Source organism: Thalassophryne amazonica, chromosome 4 (assembly GCF_902500255.1).
Source record: "Thalassophryne amazonica chromosome 4, fThaAma1.1, whole genome shotgun sequence".
Lineage (NCBI taxonomy): Eukaryota > Metazoa > Chordata > Actinopteri > Batrachoidiformes > Batrachoididae > Thalassophryne > Thalassophryne amazonica.
The window spans coordinates 36,742,012-36,761,007 of NC_047106.1; the positions used below are offsets into that span (position 1 = coordinate 36,742,012).

The following is an 18,996-nucleotide window of genomic DNA, read 5'->3' on the forward strand; positions in this document are numbered from 1 at the left end:
AAAGTGATGCATTTTCGTATCAAGAGACTGCGGCGGCGAGTCACTTACGGTAGTTCTTTGATGGCACCTGTCCTCATCATGTAACGGTGTCTCTGTGGTTCTGTGCCACCCACATACTTTGTCTCACTGCAACATTACAAGGAGGGAAAATGAACCATGAAGTGGTGGAAAACAAAGTATGCAATCATAGCTGGAAACTTTACAGTAATTTCCTCATCTTATACTGAATTCAGACTGAAACAACAGCACTAACCTGACAGATGTATACATTAAAAGCAGTAAGATCATGCCTAAAAAACATTACTTCACATGTGATTAAATGAGCTGCTCATGTTTTATGGTGCAGACTTCCAAAATAGCTGGCGCTAGAAAATAACTAAGTAACTAATGAATATAACCAAATCAAAATCTCATAAATACACTGAAAAAAGAGAATGTTTGAACCAGCTTGATTCATTCAGGTTTTTACAAATTGTAACACTTTTTGAAGTTGGTTCAAACATTCTCTTTTTTCATTGTAAGTATTTCTGCAAATCATATGTCAAAATATCACATTCACCAATGAAACTGCCCTGAAAAAAAAGGAAATCCTAAAGAAATTGTTTCAATTGGTTACAGAAAATGAGACTTTCCCAGTAAGAATCTACATAAGTAACATAAATGTTACTTGTTAAGTTAATATGAATCAACCTAATTAATTAGAGTGTGAAGCACTTTTTATTCATTCATTTGAAATTTATTCAGTAGAATCTGAAGCACTACTTTAAATTGGTCAAACAGTTGTCTTTATTCAGTGAAATTAACTTTTTCCTTGAAATTGTTCCATGAAATTATTTTTTTTTTCCTATATAGCCTGTTAAGCACACCGTTGATCAATCACATTTATAGATTTAAAGCAAGTTCACTCCATAAAATCATAAACATTATCCATTATCATTATCAAGCCGTTCAGCCATAGTTGGGACTGACTGTTTTCAGGATTCCGTTGGGATTTTAACAAACCAAACAAGAACAATCCTGACTCACATTCGGCTTTAAGAAGAAATTCGTCTACAAAACTACACATGAAAGAGGCCCATCGTTTCTACAAACAGGATTATGTCTGGAGTGTTGGGTTGCCCACTATAATCTAGTTCTAATCTCCAGTATCTCGCGTATAATACTGATAATGTATGTGTTGATGGTTCACCAAGAAACTTCATTTCCATGTTGGGAGAAATGTCTGTGTCACAACATAATTGAATGCTTTCATTTGACACCCGTGTATTTTTAGAGGTTTACATTTCAGTGGCTCAGCCTGCTTCTGTGATGGTTACGATATTTTTAGTGAGTGGAAACTGTGTCAGCTGCAATAAAGAAAATAACAATGCAGATGAGGAAAGCGAGATCGGTGGATCTGCTCAGCAACATATTTGGAAGTCCGATGAGCCACAGCTACATTATTAACTGACTAAGGCAGGGTTTGGCTCTCAGAGCTAAAAGAGGAGAACAGCACTGTAGCAACACTGATTCAAGGCAATAATCAAAAACCCTACAGTAGTGAAAGTTAACCGTAACTTATCCCATCAAATTTCTGAAGTCTTTTTGTAATTCTTTCCTGTTGAAGTCATGTGTTTTCATCTGTTACTGATATTAGGTGCCTTTCAAGGATGCCAGGCACACTGTGTAAAAATCAAATCCAAATAAATTTAGGCTGTGTGCAATATGTTTTTACAATGGAAAGTTTGTCTATTCTAAGCACATAATAGGGAATTGGGTTCAAAGGGGTTTGGATTTATCATCTAAATTAGTTATGGGCTTTTGTTTCATGTCACTTTTTTATGAACACAGACGTTATGGTCACCAACTTTGTGTGTATTATCCAATGTAGGGAATGCTGGCGTGTCAAGGTGGGTAAGGCGGTACAATCTCAGACGGCATTAACTTTTGAACTTAAACGCAAGTGGAAACCATCTTGGAGCAATGTGTCTACCCTGCAAAGGAACTGATGTTGGAGGCCAGTGAATATTCACAATTGGGTCTGGACGGTTAAAGAGAGGTCGTGTTGGAATTCTGTGTCTCTCTGCCTAACCCAAACATGGCGGCCTTATCAGCTACCAAAGGTCAAAATGCCCCGCTGTTTTTCCTCCAGAAGGATTTCAACGGCCTTGGTGAAGCATTTGGCTCCCTCTTCATTTTGCCCTCCCCTACAGACTCGACACACACACGGACAGAGACTGATATGAACTCACATGACGCATGCACACACCCCCACCCCTACCCTTCCTTTGTGTTTCTGTCCCCACCCCCGCACCACTCCGGCCTCCGCTTTGTCACTCCAGGAGGCCGCGCGGCACAGCTGCAGCCTACACTCACTTTATGTCAATTCGGATGACAGACTGCTTCAATGTTTAGCATACATAAACAAATCAAATTTATATGTGCAGTTGTTTTAATTCGGATGTGTGCCATTATTACGTTCAACCAGTAATAATTATGGATTAATTGCTGTATTTCCGAGGTAACTGGGTGTGAAGATAATTTTGTTGCACTTGTTGTAATGACAGTAAATCATCATCAATCAATCATCGATCTGTATTCTGTAAAGTAGTGACTTCAGTTTTACTGCCTGAATGCTTTGTTGCGATAAATATCGCACCGTTCATTTAGCAATTCAATTAAATGTCTCACTTTCATAAGTCTCAATTTATCCCTTTTTAATTAGCCTCAGGTTTTTTTCTTCACATCAGGTTTTCCATCCTGAGATATTCTGTCAGAGCAAATTCATAGAATGGAAATTTGATGGGTCACATAAGTCGCTTTGGCATTGCATATTCTACTAATATAAGAATATACATGACTTAGATTAATTATCCAATGCAGGGAATGCAGAGCGTTGGGGCTAGGTGCTAGCTTGCTACTTTAGCCTAGTTAGTGTCTCTCAGTGCTAGCTTTGCTAGTAGGAATGTATCTGCTTCAGAAATAAGTGGGTTAAATTTGACTGTCAACAAATGTATTTTGTTGCTAATATGTATTCATCGAGTAATATGGTGACAAACAGCTATGTAGTTTGTGATTTTATGAAATACCTTCATCTTAAAGTTGTAATGTTGAAACCCTGTGTTTTCTGTCACTAGTATAATCACAGCATTAACCAAATCCTGTAAAGACCCCTTAGCAAAAAGAAGTTTATTCAAGTGTACTATGAGTATACTCATTTTTTACTAAAATTGAGGAAGTATACCTGAATGTGACTTCTTATAAACTATATTTTATATACTTAATGTAGCGGGATGAAAGTCCCGGGTCCTGATTGAAAAGACATTCCCGCTAGCTTGGCTAATGGGGGAATTCCCCTTTGGCTGACCTGGTAGAGGAATGGTCTTTAGTGCGAGCCGTCTGGGTTCAATCCCACCGCCATCCTGGCCATAAAGGTCCTACGGTCACAATCTGGCGTCACAAACAGGATGTGGGTAGTCACAGAACATGCTTAAATGCACCTGTGACTTCGGGACGAAGTCAAAAATGGTGGGGAGATATGTAGCAGGATGAAGGTCCCGGGTCCTGATTGAAAAGACTTTCCCACTAGCTTGGCTAAGGGGGGGATTCCCCTTTGGCTGACCTGGTAGAGGAATGGTCTTTAGTGCGAGCCGTCTGGGTTCGATCCCACCACCGTCCCGGCCATAAAGGTCCCACGGTCACATTAAGAATAGTATAGTGAAGTATACTTGGTTTATACTGAAAAGTATAAACAAAAGTCTAAGTACATTAATACTAAGGCTTACACTTATACTTTAATACTAAAACTTATGCTTTAGTATATTTTTATGTCCTTCTGCCACAAAGTACTAACACGTATTATGCACTTGGAGCAAGATATACTAAGTCAAGCCATTGACTCAAGTAACTGCAAAGAAGTCATAAAAGTACAGATTTTTTTTTCTAAGTAGTTATTTATTTTTGGTTCCAAAGATTCGCACTTTTCTTTTACCTTTTTTGACAAGGAAGGACTTTAGTTCTCAGCTGAAGACGCTATGTTTACATTTTTACAAATAAGGACTTGATCTTGGAGAGACCATTATGTTTACATTTTACATGCACTTTTTCCTTTAATTTTCTCCACAAAGGAAGGACTTGATTTCATAGGTCTTTCTTTTTGAAATGTTTGAAAATATATCAAACTTGTTTTCAACATTCTGTCTTGTGATTTTTTTAAATGTATCACACTCTTGTGTACATACAGTATGAGTAAACTTTAAGAATACTAAAAGGAGTATATTATCAGTATATAAATAGTAATCTACAAGTAATATGCCAAGCAAAATTAAAGTATAAAAAGTAAAATAGTGAAATAACCGATGTGTATGACAGTATACTTTAAGTATACAATAATAAACTAAAAATAGGGACTCAAAGTATACAACTAGTACAATGGCAGTATATCGATAAGTGCACTTGTGGTATACTTTAAGCATAGGAGAGGGATATATCAAGTACATTGATAAGTGTACATCAATCAATCAATCAATTTTTTTATATAGCGCCAAATCACAACAAACAGTTGCCCCAAGGCGCTTTATATTGTAAGGCAAGGCCATACAATAATTATGTAAAACCCCAACGGTCAAAACGACCCCCTGTGAGCAAGCACTTGGCTACAGTGGGAAGGAAAAACTCCCTTTTAACAGGAAGAAACCTCCAGCAGAACCAGGCTCAGGGAGGGGCAGTCTTCTGCTGGGACTGGTTGGGGCTGAGGGAGAGAACCAGGAAAAAGACATGCTGTGGAGGGGAGCAGAGATCGATCACTAATGATTAAATGCAGAGTGGTGCATACAGAGCAAAAAGAGAAAGAAACAGTGCATCATGGGAACCCCCCAGCAGTCTACGTCTATAGCAGCATAACTAAGGGATGGTTCAGGGTCACCTGATCCAGCCCTAACTATAAGCTTTAGCAAAAAGGAAAGTTTTAAGCCTAATCTTAAAAGTAGAGAGGGTGTCTGTCTCCCTGATCTGAATTGGGAGCTGGTTCCACAGGAGAGGAGCCTGAAAGCTGAAGGCTCTGCCTCCCATTCTACTCTTACAAACCCTAGGAACTACAAGTAAGCCTGCAGTCTGAGAGCGAAGCGCTCTATTGGGGTGATATGGTACTACGAGGTGCCTAAGATAAGATGGGACCTGATTATTCAAAACCTTATAAGTAAGAGGAAGAATTTTAAATTCTATTCTAGAATTAACAGGAAGCCAATGAAGAGAGGCCAATATGGGTGAGATATGCTCTCTCCTTCTAGGACAACCTGATAATAATGAATTACAATAGTCCAGCCTAGAGGAAATAAATGCATGAATTAGTTTTTCAGCATCACTCTGAGACAAGACCTTTCTAATTTTAGAGATATTGCGTAAATGCAAAAAAGCAGTCCTACATATTTGTTTAATATGCGCTTTGAATGACATATCCTGATCAAAAATGACTCCAAGATTTCTCACAGTATTACTAGAGGTCAGGGTAATGCCATCCACAGTAAGGATCTGGTTAGACACCATGTTTCTAAGATTTGTGGGGCCAAGTACAATAACTTCAGTTTTATCTGAGTTTAAAAGCAGGAAATTAGAGGTCATCCATGTCTTTATGTCTGTAAGACAATCCTGCAGTTTAGCTAATTGGTGTGTGTCCTCTGGCTTCATGGATAGATAAAGCTGGGTATCATCTGCGTAACAATGAAAATTTAAGCAATACCGTCTAATAATACTGCCTAAGGGAAGCATGTATAAAGTGAATAAAATTGGTCCTAGCACAGAACCTTGTGGAACTCCATAATTAACTTTAGTCTGTGAAGAAGATTCCCCATTTACATGAACAAATTGTAATCTATTAGACAAATATGATTCAAACCACCGCAGCGCAGTGCCTTTAATGCCTATGGCATGCTCTAATCTCTGTAATAAAATTTTATGGTCAACAGTATCAAAAGCAGCACTGAGGTCTAACAGAACAAGCACAGAGATGAGTCCACTGTCCGAGGCCATAAGAAGATCATTTGTAACCTTCACTAATGCTGTTTCTGTACTATGATGAATTCTAAAACCTGACTGAAACTCTTCAAATAGACCATTCCTCTGCAGATGATCAGTTAGCTGTTTTACAACTACCCTTTCAAGAATTTTTGAGAGAAAAGGAAGGTTGGAGATTGGCCTATAATTAGCTAAGATAGCTGGGTCAAGTGATGGCTTTTTAAGTAATGGTTTAATTACTGCCACCTTAAAAGCCTGTGGTACATAGCCAACTAACAAAGATAGATTGCTCATATTTAAGATCGAAGCATTAAATAATGGTAGGGCTTCCTTGAGCAGCCTGGTAGGAATGGGGTCTAATAAACATGTTGATGGTTTGGATGAAGTAACTAATGAAAATAACTCAGACAGAACAATCTGAGAGAAAGAGTCTAACCAAATACCGGCATCACTGAAAGCAGCCAAAGATAACGATATGTCTTTGGGATGGTTATGAGTAATTTTTTCTCTAATAGTTAAAATTTTGTTAGCAAAGAAAGTCATGAAGTCATTACTAGTTAAAGTTAATGGAATACTCAGCTCAATAGAGCTCTGACTCTTTGTCAGCCTGGCTACAGTGCTGAAAAGAAACCTGGGGTTGTTCTTATTTTCTTCAATTAGTGATGAGTAGAAAGATGTCCTAGCTTTACGGAGGGCTTTTTTATAGAGCAACAGACTCTTTTTCCAGGCTAAGTGAAGATCTTCTAAATTAGTGAGACGCCATTTCCTCTCCAACTTACGGGTTATCTGCTTTAAGCTACGAGTTTGTGAGTTATACCACGGAGTCAGACACTTCTGATTTAAAGCTCTCTTTTTCAGAGGAGCTACAACATCCAAAGTTGTCTTCAATGAGGATGTAAAACTATTGACGAGATACTCTATCTCCCTTACAGAGTTTAGGTAACTACTCTGCACTGTGTTGGTATATGGCATTAGAGAACATAAAGAAGGAATCATATCCTTAAACCTAGTTACAGCGCTTTCTGAAAGACTTCTAGTGTAATGACTAAATTCCAATTTAGTCTGAAAATGTATTAAATTTGTGTACTTACTAGTATACTAACAGTACACGATCTGTAGTATACTTGCTATACTTATACTGAAGCATACTTAATAAAATCAACTTTAAGTGTACTACTTTTTGCTAAGGGACTGAAGGAATGTTCGTGAAAATATGAAGACAGCAGAAGGAAATACATCGGTTTCAGGTTTGTTAGTCAAAAAGGCTGGTTTGTTGACCCATTTAAGATGCTAGAAGTATTTAATGTTCTGAAAATATGTAGAATTACATTATTAAAAAAAGCCTAGTTATGTGGCTGTTCTATGTTACTGCGGAGTGTTTCTTGATAAACTTACCAATACAATGATGTGGTTGTAAATTTTTGTTTGTATTCATTTGGCAGAAGATGAACTTGGCTGTAATGTTTCCTAGGAAACACTGGGTGTTTGAATTATCTTTGTTTAGAAAATGCTGGAAAGTTCAGGGCTGAGCCTACACTGACAGTAAAAGGAATGAACACTCCTTTCAGTTTGTCAAGCACCAGCATGAAGAGGCCCAGCTGTTGGCCTTATGTTGTGAACTCTGCTCATAGCGCACATTCCTCATTGATTCACCATGTATTTAAGTGTGTACATCTCTCGCAGTCTTTCAGTGGCGTCCTCTTACCTCACTCACACAGGCCTGTTTTTCACGCGGTGTTTGTCACATAAGTAAGACAGTGAGTCAGAGCCCCTTATCTAATATGGTACACCACTATAACCACCAGTCAAAACAATCAGTCCAGAGGAATTATTGATGTACCCATATGAGTGGGCCAGTTGTTTTACAATGCATGATTAAATATGTAGCATGACATTGTGTTAAAATATTTTAACCAGTTTGATTCAGTGTCAAGAAAATCAACGGAAACAACAAAGCTTGACCTTAGGATCAAGCTCACAACCTGATACCTTTGTAGGTGTAATTCACAAACATGATGTGTTAAAAAAAAGTCCAATTATGCCCCTTGAAGACATCTGCACAATACTCTTTTTGCTCTGTATGCACCACTCTGCATTTAATCATTAGTGATTGATCTCTGCTCCCCTCCACAGCATGTCTTTTTCCTGGTTCTCTCCCTCAGCCCCAATCAGTCCCAGCAGAAGACTGCCCCTCCCTGAGCCTGGTTCTGCTGGAGGTTTCTTCCTGTTAAAAGGGAGTTTTTCCTTCCCACTGTTGCCAAGTGCTTGCTCACAGGGGGTCGTTTTGACCGTTGGGGTTTTTACGTAATTATTGTATGGCCTTGCCTTACAATATAAAGCACCTTGGGGCAACTGTTTGTTGTGATTTGGTGCTATATAAATTGATTGACTATTGACTACTATTTTCCTTCATGCATGTCGTCATTTGGCGTGCTGCCATTGTGTGAATTTTCATTGAAATCCATAAAATGGTTTTTAGAAGTTACACTTAGGCTGCTGAACAAGAAAACAAACAAAAAAACTCTCACTCACTTGCAACACCAAGGTGAATTTAATCAAACAACATTTCAGCCAGAGGCCATCATCAGGCAAAAACGAAGAAGTTACACTTGCAATGTCAAAATCATACAGTGCATTGCATGAATTAAACACAGAACTCGTTATCTCCCCTTGAAGTTGTTGGACCAGAATCATTTTCCTTACTGCACATCTTCATATGGTTTGCTGTCACTGTGTGAAGTTTCTTTGAAATCCACCAAAAAGTTTAGGAAGAGTTCAGCTTACAAACCTCCCAGACAGACAGAAGTTTGCAGGAGGTATCCATGAAAAGTGTGTTACAATCTTAAAACATATTGTAGCTGCAAGAATTAGTAAATGTGCTCATATAATAACACAGGGAGAGTCTCCGTGTGTGTATGCAAAGTACTATGAAGATATACCCAGAAATCCACGTTTGTAAGCTGTATCTGTCTTGGGAAGTGCATCCAACAAGTATTTACAGTGCTTCACTTTTTCTGCATTTTGTTATCTTACAGCTTTACTCCTATATGGAGTGAATTCATTTTTTTTCCCCTCAAAATTCTACTCACACAACCCCGTAAATGTTGGGAAAGTGTAGTGACACGGACCCACAACAGGGGGCGCAAATGAACGGTCAATAGATGAGCCAAAATATAACAATTTAATGTTGTGAATGTGCACAACGAACATACAGACAATCTCAGAATATCATAACAGTCAATACACAAAGGTGACGTGTGGGCAGGCTCGAGGATAGAAGACGTCTGTCCTAAGAAGAGCCGGAACCACACGATTTCCGCCGCCCCAGAACCTGGTGAATACTGGAGCCGCCAAGTCCCGAATTCCCAGGTGATCACCGTCCCCGACTGTCGGATCTGGTACTGCTGGCGAAGAACAAAGACAGTCAAGTGTGGGTGTGTGTACACCCAGTAACAACAACGGTGGGAATGCCACCTCCACCTCTCACTCAATAACTTGCAGAGTTCTGTAGAGTCCTCAGGGGAAAAGAGTGCCTTCAGCGCTCTCACAGCTTCCACCGACGGAGGAACTGGTACTCCTGCAAACACTCACAATATACAAATATTGCAATTACAAAACGGCTGAGGATATTACCTCCAATGAAGTATGATATCTCGGCAACGAGGTGGAGATGACGTCTGGTCTTTATGGAGTGAGATGATGTTGAGTAGATGGGTGACAGCTGTCAAGAGGTAATGAGCGACAGCTGTCACCCCCGGCTGTGTCCATGGCGGCAGCGCCCTCTCGTGCCTGAAGCCCGCACTTCAGGCAGGGCGCCCTCTGGTGGTGGGCCAGCAGTACCTCCTCTTCTGGCGGCCCACACAACAGTAAAGACAACATGAAAAATGGTTTGTTTGGGTTTTTTTTTTTTTTTTTTTTTTTGCAAATTTATTAAAAATAAAACACTTTAAAAAATCCCATGTACACAGGTATTCACACCTTTTACTCAACACTTTGTTGATGCACCTTTGGCAACAGTAACAGCCTCAATTAATTCTGTTATGTGATTTCTTACTTTTTTATTGTTATTTTAATAAATTTGCAAAAATCTCAAAAAAAAACTTTTTCACATTGTCATTATGGGGTATAGTGTGTAGAAGTTTGAGTTAAAAAGTAAACTACTCTTTGGATGCACTGTACCAGTCATTGTGAATGACACTGCAAATTGTCAGTGCACAGACCAACTTTTATACAGATGAAACAAAAACACAGAAATGCTAAAATTGCTCAACAAGTGCTTCACTTTGTCCCAGCATCTGCTCTCAAGACCTGTACAGAACTGTCTGTACAGAACTCTCTGTACCGCCGCTTCCAGGCATGTTGCACATGTGTCTGTCTTATATCACTCTATGATTGCCAGATGTTGCACATCAATTGCGATGAATGAATCAGCCATACAGCCTCCCCCAAACCCTATGTACACATCATTCTGAATCAATGATCGTCATCTATACCATAACAGCTGTTTTGACTAATTAGCTGTACGTGGTCCTTTTAGCTCTTCAATATGATTAAATGTCTTTGCTGTGGCAGCATTCATAACTAAAAGGCACTCAGAGACCGCATACCTCTGTAAAGATCACATTTTGCTTAAAACATCTTTTGGATCCAAAATGTGTTCTGGATCAAGTTCAAAATAAAAGCTCTCATCTGCTCAGACATTATCCATGGGCTCACTAAATTTCATCAACATCCTCTCGCAACTTTTTGAGTTAAATGTTGCTCTGTGCCAAGCAGGCTTATGGCTTTGAGTTCTAGGATATACTGGATTGCGTCCAAAAGTGGGGACATTGCCATAGATGCCCATTTTATAATGTCCAACTTTAGAGGAGAAAAAAGAGAACATGTTTACAGCCTGTGACAAGAAACTGTTTTGGTGTCTAAATGAAAATTAAAAAATTTCAAAATGAAAATAAAAATTTTTTCTAACATCTTAGCTTAAGACATTTTAAGACATAAAGTTATGCATAAATAGGGGCGTGGCCGATTTGAGTGACAGCTCTCTGAAAAAGAGCTCAGGCAAGCTGCTGGAGAGGACCATGTCTGTCTCTTGAGCATTTTATTACAAATATCTGTAATATTAAGGCTTGTTGTGTGGTTAATTCTCCTCACAGATCATCTAAGACATCTGTGGTGTAATATTTGCATTGAGCAACATTTTCATCTTATTAAATGTTGTATGCTAACAACATGAGCACTTTTAGCAGCTATCAGTGGCTTGATTCAATAGCTCCAGTTAATCCACAATTATTGAGAAAATAAGCGGGTAATAATTTTTAATGCCCACACAAAAAGTAAAACATTATGAGAACCTGTTATTTCTACCTGGTTCTTTTATGTAAGATTCTGCCCCTTACCAAAAACCAAACCACTGTATTTCTCATTTTGAGTTTATTCGAGGTCACGTTAGAAACCAGGCCTGGGATCCTCACAGACAGTGTCCATCCTGTGAAAGGCCTCTAAAATGAGTCATACAACACCTTTTATACATTGTGGGTGTTAACATGGGTGTAGTTGAGTCTCACATTTCTAATGTTACTGGCTCTCATCAAGAGGGGGGAGATCTCCCTATGTCTGAGACTTGGACACATGATAAAGTAAAACTTAACTTATATTTCTGAGAACATCCAAACAAATAACACAAATACTTAATAGCTAACATAAAATAATTAGCACAGATATTATCTAACAAACCTCTGTCCAGTCCCCCAAAAGATGTGTAAGCAAAGCAACTAAACATTACAGAGAAATGAGTAATACTACCATTAAATACAGGCCTGGGTGAAAAGCTAAGTGACTGTTGTTCAGCTGAAGTTGATTATTAGCCAATCATGACTTGATAAGCTGCAACTGTCATTGATTAAGCGGGATATCAGCGTAAATTTCATTAGAAGAGCCAAAGTGAGCTGCAAGAGATTTTTTCTATGAGGCTTTGTAATCTTGCAGGAAATGACTGTGGCATTTTGAAAAACATTCCAAAGCAACAGGTGCGGTTTCAATGAGAATATATTTAAATGTTCAAGTCCTATGAAACAATAATTGACTGCTGTGAGCACATAATTACTAGCAACAAAGTTTGAATTGTGGTAGTTGTGTAACTCAGCATTTTCCCATCCATTGTTAATCATGTTGCAATCAATTGTCAATTGTGAAAAAGCGGAGCTGCCTCCAACGCCTCGTACACGTCGCTACTGCCTCCAACACCTCGTACACCTGTTGCTTACAACTATTTGTGCTCACCAGCGGCTGAAAGACAGAGTGCCCTGTGAGAGCCCATTCGATCCCTCTCATGGCAGGTGTCGGCCAAATTCCAGGTGACACACATGTGCATCTAACACCGCTCGCTTTGCACTAAGAAAATGTGTGGCCATTCACGCTGTCAGCACAAAAACACTCTGCAGACGATCACTTTCGAGCTGGATGTGAAATTTGTCTAAGTGCCCCCCACAAGTTGTGAAGTTGCCAAGTACACATGTGGCATGCCAGTGTCGGCTCTCCCCACAACACGTGTGCGTGCATTTCATGCTGCCCCCCCCCCCCACCAATACATGGCATGCGTGTTGGGGGGTGCAGTGGGGAGCGCAAATGCGTCACTGGTAAAACTGATATTTGTGACAGTAATCCAGCATGAACATCGGCAAATCATCCGACACATGGGAGTTATTCCTATTCTAATCCAATTCTATTGTTTGCATGGTTTATTTTTCTGTAGGTAATTCAGTCGGTGAGGCTCGAGCCGAGGCAGCGCCGTTCCAACAGCGGTCAGAACGTGGAGTAATCAATCAAATGTGAAAATTCATCAAGTCCATCAAATGTGAAACGGTAATTCTGTATCAGAATCCACATCAATACTTTCGTATGGTCGCTTGAATTCACCCATTTCAGCATCATCGTCGGTACGCGACTTTCTCTTGCTCTCAGCTAACAGCACCATTATTGACATCTGCATAGCAGAGCGCACGGCCAGTCAGGGCACAGAGTAATACATTAAATGTGAAACGGTCCAATATTTTGTGACCTGACATGAATAACCAGTCAGATTTGTGGAAAAATGTAATTGGATTAGAATTTGCAATATATTGTTATCAAAGGTCCCTCAGTCATTCTCTTTTTCTGTTATGGATTTACCTACACCACCAAAATTGGATGGAGGTTCCAATTTTATGCCTGTTTGTCTATTTTCCAGTTATTACTCGGAAACCAACTGCCAAAAAGCAATCCAATCCAATCCAATCCAGTTAATTTATAGAGCACATTTAAAAACAACAAAGTTGACCAAGAGTGCTGTACAAAGAATAAATAAATAAATAATCAGATGGTAAATAACAGTGGCAACGATAAAAGTTTTTAAAACAATAAAATCATCAACCCCCTAGTCAAAATCCAAAGAAAACAAATATGTTTTAAGGTAAGATTTAAAGACGAGAGGTGACAATGACAAATTGTGCATAGCAAAAATAACCAATGTTCTGTGAAAATTATTTGAAACTGAAAAATCTGGAAAAAAAAAAAAAAAAATCCTGACAACACCACAAAAAAAAAAAAGTTGATTCAAGTACATACTCCTGACATTTGATCACATCTAATTTAGCTTATGAAAACCCACTTCTAACAGGACTTTGACCTTGACAGTTTTTCCAAGGTAAAAATTTGTTAAAATGGAATCTAGTGTTGTTGGAAGTTTGCACTCTATGAGCACGGCGCTCTAGTTTTTATGTGTATATCAGCAGATATATAGGTATCGGTGTTATAAATGTTTTACTCTCTAATGTTGGTAATGCCCTGGGCTCTATAACAGAAAGCAAAAGTAAAAAAAGACCCTTCGGGTGCTCCGTTGTTTGCACTCGGGGTCGCCACAGCAAATCCAAGGTGGATCTGCATGTTGAATTGGCACAGGTTTTACGCCGGATGCCCTTCCTGACGCAACTCCACATTACATGGAGAAAAGTGGCAGGGGTGGGATTTGAACCCAGAACCTTCTGCACTGAAACCAAGCACTTTAACCACTTGGCCACCACCCCTGCTAACAGAAAGCAAAAGTATTTTTGTAAATAAAAAAATAAAATAAATGCACATATTAGGGGTTGATTTCTTCTTTCCCCCCAGATTGATACATACACTATGTCATTTTTGTTTCATCATTTTGACAAATATAAATGTTTGGTTTGTTCCTCTGGTATCCATGTTTATGTGAGCGCACACCTACACACATACACACAGAGTCCATCATTTCCTGCCATTTGTTAGAAACAGGTTTCACCAGCTGATGTTGTAAGACCTCACCTTTCACAAACTTAAGCAATTCCAGCACACACCCTTTAACCTGTCTCCAGGGCCCGTATCCAGAATGCAGTGACACATGCACACAAACATATTTACACAATGTGTTTACTGTAAAGTTTGACATTGTTTGACCTCACCTGTCGTACCTTCTGTACCCTCTTACTGCTATTTCTTTCCTTTATTCCCTCCAGTGTATCGTAAAACAGCAGTGATTGTGTCCTGAGTTTGTAAAATGACGACTTTCGGTGTGTTGCGCAACTGACGAAGCGCAGTCACAATAGTTTGGCCTAGTGATCATAACAAAGGCGGTTGTTGATTTTATATAATGTCAGTGAACCAGAAGTTACATAATCTTTATTTTCCAAGATGTGACATATTTCTAAGTAACACAAGAACATTTCTACCACCTCCACCACCCGGCGTTGGGTATGAACTTTTCATCATTTATGGATGAAGTGTCATTTGTAAACTAATACGAAAGGATTTTTAACTGAGCAAGAGAGGTTAATAATTTGTTTATTATATGGCTATATAAACACATGACCGTATGGTATCGCCCGATTATGAAAGCTGCTGATGGCTCATATAGTCAGACTTGTCATTTCCCCTCCATGAAAAACTTGCTAACAGACAGTCATTAGCTGGTAAACTTTCAATCTGTGTGTTTTTTCTGATGCTGTTTTGATATTTATGGAGAAAGTTGATGTCCGACTTGGTGTTTCTAAATGTGGTTTTAGCTTTCTGGTTTGTAATGAATGGGATACGCATTCTGGACTGATTGTCATGGTAACCAGTCTGATAGGAGAAAATATCACTCCAGAAATCAACCAATCAGAGCCCGCATGCCATCGCAGCCATGTAATAAAAGTACATATTAATGGTTTGCTTTTTCCAAATTCAGACAAAATAACAATTTTCAACTTTTTTTTTTTGCTATCTATGCCAACATTTTTTGCAATAATCTCAAAGAAAAACATTTGATTTGATTGTTGTTTCATCCAGGTTTTAATGTCCAATGATCACATACAGCCACCACCATTTTACTAGGTACACCTTGATAGTATCGGGTTGGACCACCTTTTACCTTTAGAACTGCCTTAACTCTTTGAGGCATAGATTCAACAAGGTGTTGGAAACATTCTTCAGAGATGTTGGTACGTATTGACATGATGGCATCCACGTAGTCGCCCATTCAACCAGTCTGCCTGTTCACCTCTGACCTCTGACATCAACAAGGCATTTTCCTCCACACAACTGCTGCCCACTGGATAACCTCTCTTTTCCTGACCATTCTCTGTAAACTCTAGAGATGGTAGCGTGTGAAAATCCTAGTAGATCAGCAGTTTCTGAAATACTCAGACCAGAACATCTGGCACCAACAACCGTGCCACCTTCAAAGTCACCGAAATCCCGTTTCTTCCCCATTCTGATGCTCGGTTTGAACTTCAGCAAGTCAACTTCAGCACGTCTAGATGCCTGAATGAATGTGTTGCTATCATGTGATTGGCTGATTTAGTTATTTGTATTAAGCAATTGAACAGGGGTACCTAATGAAGTGGCTGGTGGCAAATATTAAAACAAACTAGCAAATGTAATGACATTAGTGTGTTTTCTAGCTCTAAATTACCCCTGCGGAGTTACAATAAGACAGGTGCAACTGGAGTTTCTGTGCATACACACATGAAACGCAGTGTGGAATGAAGAGTGGAAACAACTCGCCAGTTGTCGCCACTCTCAGTATGTGGCCACGCTACACTATACTGCCACTAGCCTCACATATATTTCTTCTACTCCAAACTTCTGCTACAATACCACAATTCCTCTCTTGGCACCCTATTATAAAGTTTTTGTAATCCACAAACACACAGCGCAACATTTCCTGACCTTCTCTGTACTTCTCCATCAGTACTCTTCAGCAGATATTGCATGGAACCATGTAAAGTGCTGTGATACAATATGAATATATTTGACGTAGTCACGGATTTTCTATACTCATCAAATACTAAGAATTTCAATTGTATGAAAAATCGCACCGGACTCAGAATAAAGTCCAAGTCCATGTGTTGATCAGTGCGAGTCCTGTCGTTTTATTTGCAAAACTGCACTGGAATGTGACACAAACATGACCTTGGGATGAAAACACAAATACACAACCTCCTGGTTACATCTTTACACCTCCGTACTGTTTCACACACTTGACAAAGAGAGCCTTTGAGATGTCAGGGCAGAAAGTGTTTGTGCTAGAATGTGTGTGGGATACAGGGTGGCTGCAAGTGAGCTGCGCGATATGCACCACTGCGACTGCGAGTGTGCATGTGCATGTCATTTGTGTCAGTCGTGGCGTAGTGGGAAATACAAAGCGTATGTGAGAGAGATGAAGTGAGCCGAGAGAGCTGAACAGAGGACAGAGGAGTTTCAGTCACTCTCTGGGAATTTGGATTTATCTCAGTGTATTCAGTCGTTCTGATAGGTTAACTTCAACCGTTCTTATTTACCTTCATCATAGTGTTACAAAAGTACAAAAATGTTGATATGCACCACATGCCTCTGATGATATCATTCCAACAAAGAGTTAAGTCAACACGTTTTTCCATTCTTCTGTTTTTTATGTCCAGTTAAATTAGAAATACACAAAAATCCATTTAACTGATCAGGTAATTATACAGTAGTGTTCAGAATAACAGTAGTGCTATGTGACTAAAAAGATTAATCCAGGTTTTGAGTATATTTCTTATTGTTACATGGGAAACAAGGTACCAGTAGATTCAGTAGATTCTCACAAATCCAACAAGACCAAAAGTAGAAAAGGGGGTGTTCACAATAATAGTAGTGTGGCATTCAGTCAGTGAGTTTCAATCAGTCAATCAATTTTTTTATATAGCGCCAAATCACAACAAACAGTTGCCCCAAGGCGCTTTATATTGTAAGGCAAGGCAAGTTTGTCAATTTTGTGGAACAAACAGGTGTGAATCAGGTGTCCCCTATTTAAGGATGAAGCCAGCACCTGTTGAACATGCTTTTCTCTTTGAAAGCCTGAGGAAAATGGGACGTTCAAGACATTGTTCGGAAGAACAGCATAGTTTGATTAAAAAGTTGATTGGAGAGGGGAAAACTTATACGCATGTGCAAAAAATTATAGGCTGTTCATCTACAATGATCTCCAATGCTTTAAAATGGACAAAAAAACCAGAGATGTGTGGAAGAAAACAGAAAACAACCATCAAAATGGATAGAAGAATAACCAGAATGACAAAGGCTCACCCATTGATCAGCTCCAGGATGATCAAAGACAGTCTGGAGTTACCTGTAAGTGCTGTGACAGTTAGAAGACGCCTGTGTGAAGCTAATTTATTTGCAAGAATCCCCCGCAAAGTACCTCTGTTAAATAAAAGACATGTGCAGAAGAGGTTACAATTTGCCAAAGAACACATCAACTGGCCTAAAGAGAAATGGAGGAATATTTTGTGAACTGATGAGTAAAATTATTCTTTTTGGGTCCAAGGGCCGCAGACAGTTTGTGAGACGACCCCCAGACTCTGAATTTAAGCCACAGTTCACAGTGAAGACAGTGAAGCATGGTGGGGCAAGCTTCATGATGTGGGCATGTTTCTCCTACTATGGTGTTGGGCCTATATATCGCATACCAGGTATCATGGATCAGTTTGGATATGTCACAATACTTGAAGAGGTCATGTTGCTTTATGCTGAAGAGGGCATGCCCTTGAAATGGGTGTTTCAACAAGACAATAACCCCAAGCACACTAGTAAACGAGCAAAATCTTGGTTCCAAACCAACAAAATGAATGCCTCGTAGATGTGAGGAAATCAAGAAAAACTGTGGTTATACAACTAAATACTAGTTTAGTGATTCACAGGATTGCTAAAAAAGCAGTTTGAACATAATAGTTTTGAGTTTGTAGCGTCAACAGCAGATGCTACTATTATTGTGAACACCCCCTTTTCTACTTTTTTTTTACTAATAGCCCAATTTCATAGCCTTGAGAGTGTGCATATCATGAATGCTTGGTCTTGTTGGATTTGTGAGAATCTACTGAATCTACTGGTACCTTGTTTCCCATGTAACAATAAGAAATATACTCAAAACCTGGATTAATCTTTTTAGTCACATAGCACTACTATTATTCTGAGCACTACTGTATATTTTCAATAGTGAAGAAAGAGTTAATAATTGTAATGCATTAACTCATTTTGGGAACAAATTAAGGTTTCTGGACCAGCTACCTTCTAAACTTGATAACTTGCCAGATTAGACCAAAAAGGAGGCTGGCTCCAAAAAGGAGCACATTCCCATAGGAGACCATGTTAAAATGTCCAACTTTTGGGCTGAAATAAACATTTAAAAAATAGCAAAAAAAAAAAAAAAATGGTTATGGTCTCTATAGTTTCCTCCTCCATGATAATGGTACAGGGATGATTTTTTTCTAACTTCTTAAATTTCAATTTATTTTCATTTATATAGTGCCAAATCACAACAGAGTTGCCTCAAAGCGCTTCACACAAGTAAGGTCTAGCCTTACTAACCCCCAGAGCAACAGTGGTAAGGAAAAACTCCCTCTGAGGAAGAAACCTCAAGCAGACCAGACTCAAAGGGGTGACCCTCTGCTTGGGCCATGATACAGACATAAATTATAGAACAATTCACAAAACGAATATACAGGAAAA

General features: G+C 39.1%; 1 long non-coding RNA gene across 1 annotated transcript; it reads right to left on the bottom strand.

Moving 5' to 3' along the window:
• Positions 1-105: 105 nt before the first annotated feature.
• LOC117509142 lies at positions 106-15,620 on the bottom strand. Its single transcript, XR_004560265.1, has 3 exons — positions 15,350-15,620; positions 2,294-2,302; positions 106-116 (listed from the first exon to the last, which is right to left on the bottom strand). It is a non-coding gene; the product is annotated as an uncharacterized LOC117509142 (long non-coding RNA).
• Between the last annotated feature and the right edge of the window lie 3,376 nt (positions 15,621-18,996).